This window comes from Hevea brasiliensis, chromosome 15 (genome assembly GCF_030052815.1).
Source record: "Hevea brasiliensis isolate MT/VB/25A 57/8 chromosome 15, ASM3005281v1, whole genome shotgun sequence".
Taxonomy (NCBI): domain Eukaryota; kingdom Viridiplantae; phylum Streptophyta; class Magnoliopsida; order Malpighiales; family Euphorbiaceae; genus Hevea; species Hevea brasiliensis.
The window spans coordinates 34,418,270-34,435,978 of NC_079507.1; positions in this window are offsets into that span (position 1 = coordinate 34,418,270).

The window sequence follows — 17,709 nt, forward strand, 5'->3', positions numbered from 1 at the left end:
TTCTGGGCCTAGATTGAGTCCATACCATGCATTGCATTTGTAAGAGTCGAGGTGACACTAATGCAGATCTGTTTGTCTTTATTATTTTGAATAGGATATGGACCCCACATCTCAGAGGGCAGTTGAGGAGGAAGTGGAGAGTCATGCACCACCTGCAGCAGCTGAGACTGGGGGTAGAGGAGAACCTGCTCCACTAGCACTAGCAGAGCCTGCTCAGCCTCCACAGGCCATGTTCCAGCAAATGGCAGAGTTTTTCAGACAAATGGCTGGGGTAATGCCACCACCACCACCACCTCTATAATAGAAATCACATTTAGAAAGATTGAGAAAATTTAGAGCAGTGGACTTCTTTAGCAAGAGAGAAGATGATTCTGTTGTAGCCAAAAATTGGTTGAACAGAATAAGAAGGGTTTTAAAACAACTCCACTGCACTCTAGAACAAAATCTAGAAGTTGTTGTATCTCTGTTGCAAGATGATGCATATGAATGGTGGGATATGGTGTCTAGTGAAGTATAGCCAGAAGTAATAACTTGGGACTTCTTCCTCTTAGAATTCAAGAAAAAATATGTGGGTAGTGTATACCTGGAAGAGAGAAGAAGAGAATTCATTAACCTGAGGCCGAGACAGCTGACAGTGGCCGAGTGTAAGAAGGAATTTATCAGATTGAGCGGCTATGGAAGGGAGATAGTCTCTAATGAGGCCAAAAGGTGTAAGAGATTTGAAGAGGGATTAAATGATAATATAAAGATCATGATCACTGCCTTGGGAATCACAGACTTCACCAAGTTAGTGGAAGCTGCAATAAAAGTTGAAAAGGTTAGAATAAGTGAGCAGACCAGAAGAGAGAGATAGTAGAAGAGGGGCCCGAGTCAGTATAGCTCATCTCCTACACCTGGGAAGAAGTTCAAAGGTCCACCTGCACAGAGTTCAGGTCAACCTCAAGGTTAGGGTCAGTCTCAGGGGCCCAGGCCATAGTTCACTCCTAAGAAAGGTCAGTCTACACCATCAGTGGGCAACTCTCTAGGGACGGGGTTCAGGGGACTAGCCCCAGCATCTTCTGCATGTCCACATTGCCTGAAGTGGCATAAGGGAGAGTGTTGGAGAGTGACTGGCACCTGCTTAAGGTGTGGGTCGACAGAGCATCAGCTGAGGAACTGTCCACGTAGAACTACTACAGCTGCTCTAACACAAGTAGACAGACCTGCTCCTGCACCATAAAGGGGTAGGAAATCTGGCAAATCTGAGGCAGTGGGACCATCACAGAGGCCTGCATTTGAGCTAGCAGAGAGGCCTGAGGGTAGACCATATGCCAGAGCCTATGCCATAAAAGCTCAGGAGGAGTAAGATGCCCCAGACGTCATCAGGGGTACGTTCTCCCTCTACAATACATCTGTTCATGCATTGGTGGATCCAGGATCCTCTCATTCATACATCTGCATCAACCTACCTGTAGAAAGGGGGATACTAGTAGGGGAGAGTGACCAAGACATCCTGGTCACTAATCCATTGGGCCACAGTGTAGTGGTGAACAAAGTATACAAAGGTTGCCCATTAAGGATTCAGGGGTATGAATTCTTGGCAGACCTGATTGAGTTGCCTTTCCATGAGTTTGACGTGATTTTGGGAATGGACTGGTTGTCACGTCATCAGGCAATGGTTAATTGTAAATTGAAGAGGATTTCTTTGAAAATTCCTGAGGGTAATGAGATTACAGTTGTGGGGGAAAGGACAGATTTCTTGTCCAGTGTCATTTCAGCCACAGTTACAAGAAAACTGATGAGAAAAGGCTGTGAAGCCTACCTAGCACATGTGGTGGATACTAGGCAGGCTAAGCCAGATCTGTGTGACATACCCACAGTAAGAGACTTCCTAGATGTGTTCCCTGAAGAATTGTCTGGCTTGCCACCAGAAAGGGAAGTTGAATTTGCTATTGAGATACTGCCGGGTACAACACCAATCTCTATTGCTCCTTATAAGATGGCGCCCACAGAATTGAAGGAATTGAAAATCCAGTTATAGGAGTTACTAATAAGGGGTTCATATGCCCCAGTGTGTCACCATGGGGAGCTCCAGTGCTGTTTGTGAAAAAGAAGGATGAGACTTTGAGGTTATGCATCGATTACCTGCAGTGGAATAAAGTAACTGTGAAGAATAAATATCCGTTGCCTAGAATTGATGATCTGTTTGATCAGTTGAAGGGAGCAGGAGTATTTTCAAAAATTGATCTCAGATAAGGGTATCATCAGTTGAGGGTGAAGGATGCAAATGTGCCAAAGACTACATTCAGGACCCAGTATGGGCATTATGAGTTCCTGGTGATGCCTTTTGGCCTAACAAATGCACTAGCGGCATTTATGGACCTTATGAACCGTATCTTCCATCCATACTAAGATCGATTCGTAGTGGTCTTTATTGATGATATTTTGGTGTATTCCAAGAATAAGGAAGAACATGATGAGCATTTGAGAATTGTTCTGTAAATCCTAAGAGAAAAGAAACTGTATGCTAAGTTATCTAAGTGTGACTTCTGGTTAAATGAGATTGCATTCCTTGGACACTTAGTGTCAGCTGATGAGATTAGAGTGGATCTCAAGAAAATAGAAGTAGTGATGGAATGGAAGCCTCTAAGAAATACAACTGAGGTCAGAAGTTTCTTGGGGCTAGCTAGGTATTACAGAAGATTTGTGAAAGGATTTTCTTTAATAGCTGCTCTAGTGACCAAGTTGTTACACAAGAATGTCAGATTTGACTGAAATGACAAGTGTCAGACGAGTTTTGAGAAGTTGAAGGCTATGTTGACGGAGGCACCAGTGCTAACACAACCAGTGTCGGGAAAGGACTTTGTGGTTTATAGTGATGCCTCTCATAATGGGTTAGGGTATGTATTGATGCAAGAGGGGAAGGTGGTCGCTTATGCTTCCAGGCAGCTAATGCCATATGAACAGAATTACCCTACCCATGATCTAGAGCTTGCAGCAATTATCTTCGCACTGAAGATATGGAGGCATTACTTGTATGTTGAAAAGTGCTACATTTACACAGACCACAAAAGTCTGAAATATTTGCCAACCCAGAAGGAGCTTAACCTCAGACAGAGGCAATGGATTGAGTTCCTGAAGGACTATGATTGTGTAATTGACTATCATCCTGGGAAGGCAAATGTAGTTGTTGATGCTTTGAGCAGAAAATCCATCACAGCTTTGAGATCATTGAATGCCCATCTCTCTTTGGCTCGAGATGGAGCTATTTTGGCTGAGTTGCAAGTGAGGCCAAGCCTGCTACAGCAGATTTTAGATGGGCAAAAGATAGATGAGAAATTAATGACTACTGTAAGTAAAATATCAGAGGGGAAAGAAATTGACTATGAGGTGAAAGCAGATGGGTGTCTGTACTACAAAGGAAGAGTATGTGTACCAGATGATGGGGAATTGAAAGCCAGTATTCTAAAAGAGACACACACTAGTGTTTATGCTATGCACCCAGGAAGTACAAAAATGTACCATGATCTGAAGCTTCATTATTGGTGGCCTGGTATGAAGAAGGACATAGCTGACTATGTGACTAAATGCTTGACATGTCAGCAAATCAAGGCAGAACATCAAGTTCCATCGGGTTTGCTACAGCCTATACGCATACCTGAATGGAAATGGGATCGGGTCACCATGGATTTTATAAGTGGTCTACCTTTCACCCAGAAGAAGCATGATGCAGTATGGGTGATAGTAGATAGATTGACGAAGTCAGCACACTTTCTGCCAGATAGGATTGACTACTCACTGGAGAAGTTAGCATAATTGTATATCAGTGAGATAGTTAGACTACATGGAATTCCACTTTCCATCATATCTGATCAAGACCCAAGGCTTACATTGAGATTTTGGAAGAAGTTGCATGAATCCTTGGGTACACAACTCCACTTCATCACAGCTTTCCATCCTCAGACGGATGGGCAATCAGAAAGAGTAATCCAGGTAAACAATTGAAACCAATTGAACTAATATAAATATTGAACTAAAATGATAATAATAACATGAAATATATGTCAGGTCCTTGAGGATATGCTGAGGAGTTGTGTCATTGAGTTTGAGGGAAGTTGGGATAGATGCCTCCCACTGGCAGAATTTGCATACAACAATAGCTACCAAGCTAGCATCCAAATGGCCCCGTATGAAGCACTGTATGAGAGGAAATGTAGAACTCCAGTGTGCTGGAATGAATTGGGTGAAGATAAATTGGTAGGGCCAGACCTGGTGAAACAGACTGAGGAGAAGGTAAAGCTAATCAAAGCCAATATGAAGGTTACCTCATATAGACAAAAATCCTATGTCGACCTAAAGAGAAAAGAAATAGAATATGCAATTGGCGACAAAGTGTTCCTCAAGGTGTCACCGTGGAAGAAGGTACTGAGGTTTGAAAGAAAAGGTAAGTTAAGCCCTAGATTCATTGGCCCATATGAAGTCATTGAATGTGTGGGTCCAGTGGCCTACAGGCTAGCTTTACCACCAGAGCTGGACAAGATCCACAATGTGTTCCACGTATCTATGCTAAGAAGATACCCCTCAGATCCTTCACATGTCATCTCCATGGAAGAAATTGAAGTACAACCGGATTTGACATATGAAGAAGAACCCATACGGATCCTAGTTCGGGAAGTGAAAGAGTTGAGGAATAAGCAGATTCAACTGGTGAAAGTGCTTTGGAGGCACCACAACACCAAGGAGGCAACTTGGGAAAGTGAAGAGACGATGAGGCAACAGTTCCCTCAACTGTTTGCATCAGGTAAATTTTGAGGATGAAATTTAAATTAGAGGGGAAGAGTTGTAACACCCTCCCCGTAGCAACTCCGTACATTCTACTGTTCCAGTGACCAGTGTTGGTCCGGATAGCTAAAACATCTGGAAAAATATTTAAACTGAAGTGAGAAACCATAATTAACTCAAATATTAACAAGAAAAATTTAGGAAAAATTTTAGAAATAAAATACAACCAAGTTAAATGAACCGGTGTCCTAGCGATGGGTAACCGAGTGGGAAGTTGCGGTTCTCAAAACTAGGAGTCCGAGACTCGAGAGAAAATTCATAAAATAAATTTTGGGACTCTAGAGAAGAGTCATTGAGGTTCCTATGGCATTAGAATGCCAAAAAAATGCTTAGGAAATTTTTTTAATCCGTACAGACAATTTTGGTCTGTTAGGCCAAACGGAGGGCATTTTGGTCATTTCGCCTTCAGAGGTGATTTTTGGTCGACTTGTCCAATTAAGTAAATAATTATTATGACATAAAATGTGAATAAATATTGCTAAAAATTAAATTGAAAATGAGTAGAGAAAAAAAAGTAAGAAAATGAGATTAAATGACAATTTTGACATCACATGATGTCATCAACCCATTTCCCACCAATCACAATTAAGCTAACCTATTAAAAAGGGATAATTGAGACCAAAATAACCAAAAGCAATCAGATTGCTTCTCCTCCTTTAGCTAGACGAGCGACACTCTCACCTCCACCATTGTTGTCCCTTAAACCAAGCTTCCTTTCCCACCTTAAACCCCCTCAAAACCCTAACTTGCCGTCATTAAAAATTATCCCTACCACTAGAGCAAGCTTTGGGCAGCAATTTGAAAGGAAGAAAGTGAATTTTTTAAGTCTTGGAAAGTGACTAAGTGAAGGTTAGTGCAACTTTTGTTTAATTTTCCTCTTATATTCTTTGTTGCAACATTAATCTAAACTAGAAAATATGAAAATGGAACAAATTGAAATTATGGAGTTAGGGTTTGAGAGAAACCTAGGGTTTGCTCATGTGTTGGTGAATGAAAGTTTGAATGGCCAATTAGTGACCATTTGGCTGTGTATGATAAAGAAATGAAGTGAGTTGTGGCTTGGTATTTGAATTTAGGTGAGCTACCTTGGCTGCCCTGTAAGTCTAGATGTGAGTCCAGCAGGTTTGGGTAGCTATAAATGGAGTTGTAGAGGTTAAATTGGTGCAAGGCCAATTGAACATAAAACTAGACACATAATGGCACAACTTTGGTATAGAAACCCTACCCAGAAAGCCAAATCAAATTGGCTTAAAAATTGCCCTAATCCGGGTGACCTGCATTCTGCCTGGGCAAAATGACCAAATGAACAATATTTATTCATTTGGTCATAACTCAGTGTAGAAAGGTCCAATTGATCTGAAATTTTACCAGCAGAAAGCTGAGACATAGACCTACAACTTTCATGAAGAACACAAATCCAAATTCTGACCATAACCTAGTCAAATTGGCAACCAAACGTAGGTTACCAAATCTGGTAGAACCAGTTTTGCCAAGAATTTTGGATTCTGTCTAATCCAGCCAGTTATGGTGTTTAGGCCATAACTTGAGCTACAAAACTCCAAATGGAGTGATTCAAAAAAAGAAATGTAACTAGATAAAATAGAGAACAACTTTCATGAAGAAAAATTTACCAAATTCCTACTGTACAAATGACCAATGGAATAGTAAACATAAGGCTTGAAATCTGAAAATTGTGAATAATTAACAATAAGCTTAGAAATGGTATTGGCAACCAATACCAACAACTTTAGAATGAAAAATGTGGTATGTTGAGAGTATTAGAACTAATGTACCTATTGTCTATGCAAAAGTCAACATTTTAGTTGACTAATGAAATGAATAGTAACACTTAAACTTAAATTTCAAGAATTGTAAAGTTTAAAAGTGTAACATGCTCTAGTACACCTAGCAAGATTAGTTTTGATAGGTTGGCATGCCAATAGGGTTCAGTTAGCAGTACTGCACATGGCATTATGCCATTCAGTGATTTCATGGCTTTTAGCCATTCTGATATTGTGTTGAGACTTGGCCTTGTGCCTAATGTTATTACAGCTGTTCTGTTGCACACTGGGAGACACATGGGTGACCGATGGTGTAACAGCCCGAGGTACTTGATACTGAGTGCCAGTTTACCTGTTTATCCAGTCTAGTCATCCAGTATAGGTTACTTGGGCAACCAAAAATGAAAGTTGATAAATTTAATGAAATAATGAATATAACAAGTACCAAATAAATAAGACTACCAATAATTATCAAAAATTTGTCTGCATGAGACATCAATACACTCACTACATATTTATTTCCTTTTAGTTCTTTTTATTTTATTATTGGCACCACTAAGCATTATTGCTTAACGCGTCATTTTTTGCCACGCATAGGTTCTAGAGAGACAGACAGAGAGCCCAACAGACCACAGACTGGGTGAGGTCAGAGTCACCTCTCATCTACAGTGCATCAGTGATAGGACCTTTAGGTCCCTTTTGAAATTATGTTTTTGCATTTTGTAATAGGTAGTAGTTTGTAATTTGTAAACTATGAACTCATGTAAATAGTAAATTTATGTAATCATATGTTGATGTACATATTTTGAAGAATTTTGTTAATAATATAATTTGAGAATATCTTCATGAAATTTTAGTTGATTTTGAATTTGAATGAAATTGTGAATTACTGTTGAGAACTTGAAATGATTGCAAATGTTGAGACCATGTTGATGGTTATTGGAGTTTGAGAATGATTGAAAATGATTATTGGAAGTGCTTTTCACAAGTTCCGAAGAACTGTTTTCTCCATTTTTAGCCGGTACTTTGCCGGATTTTCTATAAAATTTGCGGAACCTCAAATAAATTATAATTTCAATAAATGACTTAAATGAATTATATTTCACAAATTGTACTTCATAACTATGAAAAAAATAATTTAGAAAGAATAAAAATGATTGAATTAAATAGGGGTTCCGGTACACTACGTGGCATATCTTGCTCAGCTACACTGTAGACGGGTAAGGGGTGTCACAATCGGTGTCGGTCCTGACAATTAAGAGAAGTAGAACCACATCTAAGACACCTATAGAAGCCCTGAATACAAATAATTAGTAATTGTCAATTAGTTAAGTATAAATAAGAAAAATAGAATATAAGAAGTTAAATGAGCCGAGAGTCACAGCAATGGGTGACCTTCTCGGGAAGGACTGCGAGGTCAATTTAAACTCAAATTTCGAACCGTAAAATGTGATGTTGCAGTCCTTAGGACTATTGAGAAACAGTGGAAAAGAGAAAATCACGGAAAAGAATTGTTAAGCCGGTCAAATAATTAGGTCAGGGATCCGGAAGAAATATCAAATAACTAGCAAACCGGATCGAACCAGCGAGGGGCAATTTAGTCAACTCAGCCCTAGAGCTGACTCCTGACCTAACTGTCTAATAAAATCAGAGAAAAAAAAATTTTGGGATCAAGAATTAAATTAAAAAACTAAAGAAAAATAAATGAAAAAGGAAAAAAAATTGAAAAAGTGAAAAAGTTTATTACATCATGCATGACATCATGCATGATGCAATAAACTTAATAATTAAAAATTTGAAATTATTGGATAATTGTGAATTAAATTAGATTAAAAACACATAAAAGAAAAAAAATAAAACTCATTCTTCTTCATCTTGTTGCCGTAACATCTCTCTCTCTCTCTCTCTCTCTCTCTCTCTCTCTCTCTCTCTCTCTCTCTCTCTCCCCCTCATATAACTCCATGGAAGCACTAAACCAAGCTCCATAAACCCTAAATTCCACCATAGAAATCTTACTCTCCATTATTAAATCTTGTATTTAGACCTTGATAAGGAGCTTGACAACAAAAAGAAAAAGAAAGGAAGAAGTTTTAAGAAGTGAAAGATTCTGCTCACTTAAGGTTAGTGTTCTTCCTTCACTCTCTCTTTGAATTTATGTTTAAGTAGCTAAGTTACACTTGGAATTAACAAATAAGTGAAACAAATCAAGTAGGTGGACTAGGTATAAATTTTGGCCAGTACATAAGGGAGTAGAGATTTCATGGTTTTGATGAATTAAAAAGCATACTTGAGTTGAAGTATATGGGTAGGTGTTGAATAATGACTTTAATTGCCTTAGATTTCAAAATTTTATAATTAGGGTGTTGGCACCTAGGGTTTTGGGAGGAAAAATTTTGAGAATTTATCAAATGATGTGTTTGACCTTACCTAAGCTAAAAAATGGTCATGTATGACCAATTGTGATGTGTTAGGAAGTGTTAGAACCAAATTGAAATTCAGATTGGATATGGTTATTCTACAGGCAGCATGACCAAGGTCCCTTTCAGGGACCAAAACTGAAAATTTACTAACCTAATTGGTGTGAGGCCAATTAGGAATGAAACTAGACACAAAATGTCACATTTTTCATTCAGGAATCATGCCCAAAAAGTGACCATAACTTAGTGAATGAATTGGCCAAATCCTGATTAGGTAATCTGACCTATACAAAAATAACCAAATGAACAGTATTTGTTCATTTAGCCGTAACTTGGGCTAAGTAGGTCCAAATAATCCGAAATTTTACCAGTAGAAAGCTAAGACATAGCCCTACAACTTTTATGAAGAACATAAGTCCAAATTATGCTCTTAACTAAGTCATTTTGCCACCCAAAATTAGTGACCTAAAACTGCCAGAACCAAATTAGTGCCCAGAAAATCTGGGTTAGTCCAATCCGGCCAGCCATGTTCAAATGGCTGTAACTTGGGCTACAAAACTCTAAATTGAGTGATTCAAAAAGGAAAATAAAGTTAAGACAATAAGAAACAATTTCTATGAAGAAAACTTAACCAAATGCTAAAAGCAACATGATCAATGGAACAGTAAAAAACAGGACACCAAAACTGAAAATTTGAAATTTTGCCTAAAAGACTTAAGTTTTGAGAAAAGAACCAAAACCAACAAATTAGGTAACCAAAATGTGGCATGTGGGTGAAATTAGAATTCCCATACCTATTAAGTATTAGAAAGTCAACAAATTGACTTGAATAGTGTTGTGAATAGTAACTCCGAAATACAAATTTTAAAGAACGTCAAGTTTAGCCTATTACAGCTAGGTACAAGTAGATTAAATTTTTTTTTTTAGAGTTATGATAAATTGTGATACTGAAACACTGTGAAACTGTGTGTTTCAGTGGAAAAGAATACTAGAAACGAACCCGAGACATCGAGTCAAGGCCAAGAGGCGACTCGTATAAGGTTTTTTCCACAACATCAATATTCTTTAAAATTCATTTACAAAACGCATGTAATGAATTACTTATATTGCAAAATGTGTGTTATGACTTAAATTGTTGAAAGTTTATTTGTTTATGTTTGAAATGGCAATAAATGTTTAGTAAATTGCTAAGACAGTTTTGAAACCATAATGTCATGACCATATATTTGAATACCTCACTAGCATGACTAGTGGGGGAAATCAGTTTCGAATTTTGATTCCTTCTCTGGCTGAAGTGTTGAGTGTGCCAGTAGAAGAAGAAATTGAATGGATATCCATATATTTGAGCTAGCTAGCCTTATGATGTGACTTCTCATAAGCCTCTGGCTATTGAGATGATTATTATTTTGAATGGCATAATATAACTGTGTATTTTTACGAAATTTGTTTTGAGACTTTCGAAATGAAATTGTTTGAATTAAATACATATAAATTATGTTTTGTATTTATTTCTCATGTTCATTTTAATTTTTGAATAAGTATGATTTAAATTCTGTATAAAGGTTATTTTAGTATATTGTGCACCACTGAGTCATAGTAATCAACGATGGCCGTTATTGCTGTCGCAGATATAAAGACTAGAGGAGCAGCAGAGTGAGCTGCTGAGGATTTTGGAGCCACCATTCCCTGAAGTTCTATCGGGTATAATTTATACCCTTATTGTAATAATTATTTTGATGTATGTAAATGTATGTACATGTAGAACTGGTCATGAGCAGTTGTATAAAGTTTATAATAATATTAGTTTAGATTTTTCTAATGTAAATTCTAGTTGGTTGAATGTAATTTGTTTTAACTTTAATGAAATATGAATGAAAGTATTTTGTTTTAATTTGAATGAAATTATTTAGTATTATTTTAGATGATATTGAATTGGAAATTATTGATTTGAATTTTGGAATTTGAGAAGTGATGTTGAAATTGTTGTGGTGGATGTTGAAGTTGTTGAGTTGATGAGATAAATTATTAGAAGTGTTTTTTTCAGGTATTTAAAGGACTGTTTTATCAAAATACAAATGGCACTCTACCGAAATTTTTCTAAAATTTGCGAAAAAATAAAAAGGGACAAAATTTTAACTAGTTTACAAACTTTAATTAAATGTTTTAATACCTATTAGAAAATGCTCACCACTTCTAAAAAGTAAGAAAATGATTTTAAAATCCCATGTAGGGTACTTAATGAGTTATCAGTAGGTGAAGTTCGGTAGTTCATTAGGTATTTTACGGGATTATGTTATGCCTTACAGAGGGGTAAGGTGTGACATCATATAAATAACTTAAGAACAAACATGATTACAATCTTTCTGGATAAGTCATGTCCTTATTGTGAAGTATCCTCGATTGTGAACCTATTTATGATACTTTGAGCTAGAGATACTGTCACTCATATTCTTAACAACTTAATAATAAAATTTCTAATAAAATATCAATGGACCTTTTCTATTACACATAAATATATTATGTAAACAAAAAAGTGAAAATGCCTTTTATTAATAAAAGACGTATAAGATACATACTAAATGATATGCTCTAGGGCATACTATTAGCAATCTCCCATTAGCACTAGAGCCATTCATTACAATATCATAGACCCATCTTCTCAAGATGTTGGCCTAACTGAGCTTGTGACAAAGGCTTAGTGAATGGATCTACTAGATTTTTCAGCTGATGCTATTTTCTGCATGGCTGTATCGCTTTGCCTAACTATTTCTCTGATAATGTGATAGTGCCTTTCAATGTGTTTGGATTTCTAGTGAGACTGGGATTTCTTATATCCAAAAAACTTCCTTTGCAGTATCTGATACAGCAATATACTCAGCCTCGGTAGTGGAATCTGCAGTCGTACTCTATTTGGAACTCTTCCAACTGACTGCACCTCCATTACAAATGAACACATACCCAGAGGTAGACTTTCTATCATTAATATCTGATTGGAAATCAGAATCAGTATAACCATCCAATTGCAAGTAACCATCTCCATAAATCAAGAATAAATCTTTAGTTCTTCTCAAGTACTTAAAGATGTTCTTAACAGCTATCCAGTGTTCCAAACCTGGATTGGATTGACACCTGCTAGTCAAACTAACAGCATATGCGATATTCGACCTAGTACACAACATTGTATACATCAAACTTCCAATAGCCGAAGCATATGGAATCTTGGCCATTTTATCTCTTTCTTCAGGTGTCTTTGGAGACATCCCTTTAGAAAGGTGGATACCATGTCTCACAGGTAACAATCCTTTCTTGGAATCAAGCATGTTAAACCTCTTTAACACCTTTTCCAATTATAGACTTTGGGATAAACTAATTATTCTTTTTGCTCAATCTCTATAGATGCGAATCCCAAGTATATAGGTTGCCTCCCCTAAGTCTTTCATGGAGAATGTATTTGACAACCATACCTTCATAGTTGTCAACATACCTGTGTCATTACCTATCAATAGAATACTATCCACATATAAGACAAGGAAAGTGATCACACTATCACTAACCTTCTTATATAGACATGGCTCATCATCATTTTTGACAAAACCAAGTGACTTACTAGCTTCATCAAAACGGATGTTCCAACTCCTCGAAGTTTGTTTTAACCCATAAATGGATCGCTTTAGCTTGCGCACTTTGGAACCATCTTGGGATTCAAAAACCCCTAGGTTGTTCCATGAAAATGTTTTCTTCAATGTATCCATTGAGAAAAGCTGTTTTGACATCCATCAGCCAAATCTCATAATCATAGTATGCAGCTATTGCTAATAGAATCCTAATTAGTTTAAGCATGGCAATAGGTGAGAAAGTCTCCTAATAGTCGATTCCTTGCCTTTGGCGAAACCCTTTCGCTACTATCTTTGCTTTATAGGTCTCTACCTTTCCATCAGAACTAATTTTCTTCTTGAAAACCCATTTGTTCCCTATAGATACAATACCTTCAGGTGGGTCAACAAGATCCCAAACTTGATTCTTATACATGAAATCAATCTCGGATTTCATAGCATCAATCCATTTTAAAGAGTCTATATTTGATATAGCTTCTTCATATGTAACTGGATCATCTCCATGATCTACTTCTTCATGAGTAGACAAATCTTATTCTTCTTCATAAAGGAAACCATATCTCACTGGTGGGTGAGATACTCTGGTTGTTCTACGAGGAACAGTTGTAGATGTTTCATTAATAAGTATAGGTTGACTAGATGGATCTATATCTATTTGATCTGTTGGTTGGTCAGAATTCTCTAATTCCAACTCTATTTTCCTTCCTTTGCCTCCTTCTTGAACAAATTGTTGTTCAAGAAATGTGGCATCTCTACTCACTGCAACCTTTTGTGATGTAGGCAAATAAAAATAATATCCAAAACTATCTTTTGAATATCCAACAAATCGACCCTTTTCTGATCTGGCCTCCAATTTATCAGTGTTCAGCATTTTGATATAAGCTGGACAACCCTAAATCTTAACATGCTTAAGACTTGGTTTTCTTCCATGCCATATCTCATAAGGTGTGGAAGATACTGAAGTTGATGGAATCCTATTCAGAATATACAAAGCTGATTCTAATGCAAATCCCTAAAAGGAGATTGGTATATCAGTATAGCTCATCATATTATGTACCATATTCAATAGGGTACGATTTCTCCTTTCAGATAAACCATTCAGTTGTGGTGTTCCTGGAGGAGTCAACTGAGAAACAATGCCGTGCTCTCTCAAGTATTTAATCAAATTCAGTACTTAAGTATTCACCTCCACGATCTGATCGAAGAGATTTAAACTCTTTCCTGTTTGATTTTCTACTTCAGATTTAAAATCTTTGAACTTTTCAAAGGATTCATGTTTGTATTTCATCAAATACAAATACCCAAACCTTGATTTATCATTAATAAAGGTAATAAAGTAATGAAAACCAACTCTAGCCATTACTTTAAATGGACCACATACATCATTATGTATTAACTCCAAAATATTTTTCAGCTCTTAGTCCTTGTCCAACAAAGGGTGATCTAATCATTTTGCCCTAAAGGCAGGATTCACAAGTTGGAGTAGGCTCATAGCCCAATAAGGATAAAATCCCCATTTTCTCCAGTTTTGCAATACTATCTTCTGCAACTTGACCTAACCTTAAGTACCAAATATATTTTAAACTTGAGTTGATTTTCATCATGGCATTGCTTTCTTTTAGATAGCTTGCATTAAATTTGTATTTAACATTATTATCTAGATAATAAAGTTGATCATGCATATAACCTGAACCAACATATTTATTTCCAAAATAAATATTACAAACATCATTTATGAACCGAAATTCATAACCATATCTGGTCAAACTAGATATAGAAATGATATTCTTAAAAGGCATCAGGTACATGCAAAACCTTATTTAAATACAAAAACATGTCCACACATGTATAAAGATTTAGATCCTATGGCTAAGGCTTCAACAGTTGAGCCATTGCCAACTCGGAGTCTAATATCTTGTTACTGCAAGCTGGTACTACTTGCTATACTCTGGGCAGTTCCTATTACTGTGCCCATCCTACTGGCAATGGAAACATTTTCCTTTGCCTCCATTAGCTTTAGTCTTCCCTTTATGTTTAGCTAGTTTCTTGGAAGGACTAGGAATCTGAGGTTTCTTTTTCTTATTGCCCTTCTTCTTATTGGACTTTCCAGCAGAAGAAAATGCAATCAAAGCTATCTCTTTTCCTTTATTGCTTGGCATATTCTTTTGGGCAATAAGTAGCATGTTGAGTAAACCAACCAAGGTGCATTCCTGATTAGTCATATGAAAATTTGTTACAAAATTCCCAAAAGACTCAGGAAGGGACTGAAAGATCAAATCCGTCTGCAGTTGGAAATCCATGTTAAAGTCAAGATGTTCCAGCTGCTCAATCAGCCGAATCATCTTGTGGACATGATCCCCAACATTCTGTCCCTCAGACATCCTCATACAGAATAGCTATCTAGACATCTTATACCTAGCATTCCTGCTGTGCTCACCATACAACTCTTGTAGGTGAAGAAGGATCTCACTCGTACTCTGTATGTTCTCATGCTACTTCTGTAACTCATTACTCATGGAAGCAAACATGTAACACTTAACTCTCATATCATGCTCCATCCACTTGTCCAAAGTTTCATGTTCCTCTTGAGTGGCCTCTAGAGGTAAGGGACCAGGAACATTTGAGTCTAGAACATATCCTATGTGAAATGACCAAATTATCCTTGTGTTGTAATTTTGAGTTCTCAACCCAAAATAATTATTTCTCCTCTTCTAATCAATTTATATCAAATATAAATTAATTAATTAATCTCTATTAATTAATTTCTCATATTTAAATTCATATTTAAACACTTTAAATATAAATTTAAGTTATACTATACGTCCAATAACCTAGATTTGGTTTCAAGCCATGCTAGGGACTTTGCAATCTTATTGCAAACCAAACCTATTTAATTAATCAATTAAACTCTTTAATTAATTAATTAAATCACATTTAACTTGGTGATTACTTGTGTATGTGTGTGACTCACTAGGCTCATCACTAATTGGCAATGAGATATGATATCAACTCTTAATATCATCAGAAATCTTTCTTACTATAAATGATTTCTTTAAATCATTTTAGGCAGCTCATAGACTATGGTTAACATCTAGCATAGCATGCCACAGCCACCCAATCAGTAATAAGGTTTACCTTATATGAACCTATAATCATATGTTACCATGCACTAGAATCTCTCTATTATAAAATCCCAATTCGAGCTGGAGTCATGGTTTATGTCAAACTCCATTTGCTATGAATATTATGTTCTCTTTTAATTCTAATTCTTGATTAAAAAGATTTTCTCATCAGAAACTCTTTTCTGATTAAATCTATCTATCCTGGCCAGGAACTTGAAACATCAATAATAATTAAATAAACATAGGATTTTATCCTATTTACTTAGGGTAACAGATTCCATCTTAATCAATACCTATCTCCATATATAACTGGTAGGAGCCAACACATGCCCATATATCCATACACAGTATAAGTATGAAAGCAGTATCAAACTCAAACCACCTATATACAAGATAACTATGCTATCTCAAGTCTAAAGATTATATACACTGATATGATTTATGATAATGCATTGACAAGAGTAAACTCCATGTACTTGTCATAAATGTCACTGGTTCGGCCTACTTATCATGCATGAGTGCCTATCATGTTTGTTATATGGCATGAGACTCGCCATTCTATCTTATTTACATCTCATATAAATAACTTGGGAATAAACATGATTACAATCTTTTTGGATAAGTCATGTCTTTATTGTGAAGTACCCTGGATTGTGAATCAATTTATGATACTTTGTGCTAGAAATACTGTCACTCATATTCTTAACAACTTAAGAATAGAATTTCTAACAAAATATCAATGGACCTTTTCTATTACACATAAATATATTATGTAAACGGAAAAGTGAAAATGCCTTTTATTAATAAAACATGTACAAGATACATTAAATAATATGCTCTAGGGCATACTACTAATAATCTCCCACTAGCACTAGAGCCATTCGTTATAATATCTTAGGCCCATCTTTTCAAGATGTCGGTCTAACTGAGCTTGTCACATAGGCTTAGTGAATGGACCAGCTCGATTTTCAGTTGATGCTATTTTCTGCATAGCTGCATCGCCTTGCCTAACTATCTCTCTGATAATGTGGTAGCGCCTTTCTATGTGTTTGGATTTCTGGTGAGACCGGGGTTCCTTATATCCAAACAGCCTCTTTTACAGCATCTGATGCAGCAATGTACTCGGCCTCTGTAGTGAAATCAGCAGTCGTACTTTGTTTGGAACTCTTCAAACTGACTGCACCTCTATTACAAATGAATACATATCCAGAGGTAGACTTTCTATCATCTATATCTGATTAGAAATCAGAATTAGTATAACCATCCAATTACAAGTCACCACCTCCATATATCAAGAATAAATCCTTAGTTCTTCTTAAGTACTTAAGGATATTCTTGACAGCTATCCAGCATTCCAAACCTGGATTGGATTGATACCTGCTAGTCAAACTAACAACATATACTATATCCAGCCTAGTACACAACATTACATATATCAAACTTCCAATAGCCGAAGCATATGGAATTCGGGCCACTTTATCTCTTTCTTTAGGTGTCTTTGGAGACATTTCTTTAGAAAGGTGGATACCATGTCTCACTGGTAACAATCCTCTCTTGGAATCAAGCATGTTAAACCTCTTTAACACCTTTTCCAAGTATAAAATTTAGGATAAACTAATTATTCTTTTCGCTTTATCTCTATAGATGCGAATCCCAAGAATATAAGTTGCCTCCCCTAAGTCTTTCATGGAGAATTTATTTGACAACCATACCTTTACGATTGTTAACATACCTGTGTCATTACCCATCAACAAAATGTCATCCACATATAAGACAAGGAATGTGATAGCACTATCATTAACCTTCTTATATGCACATGGTTCATCCACATTTTTTATAAAACTAAATGATTTAATGGCTTCATCAAAACGGATGTTCCAACTCCTAGAAGCTTGTTTCAACCCATAAATGGATCGCTTTAGCTTGCATACCTTGGAACCATCTTGGGATTAAA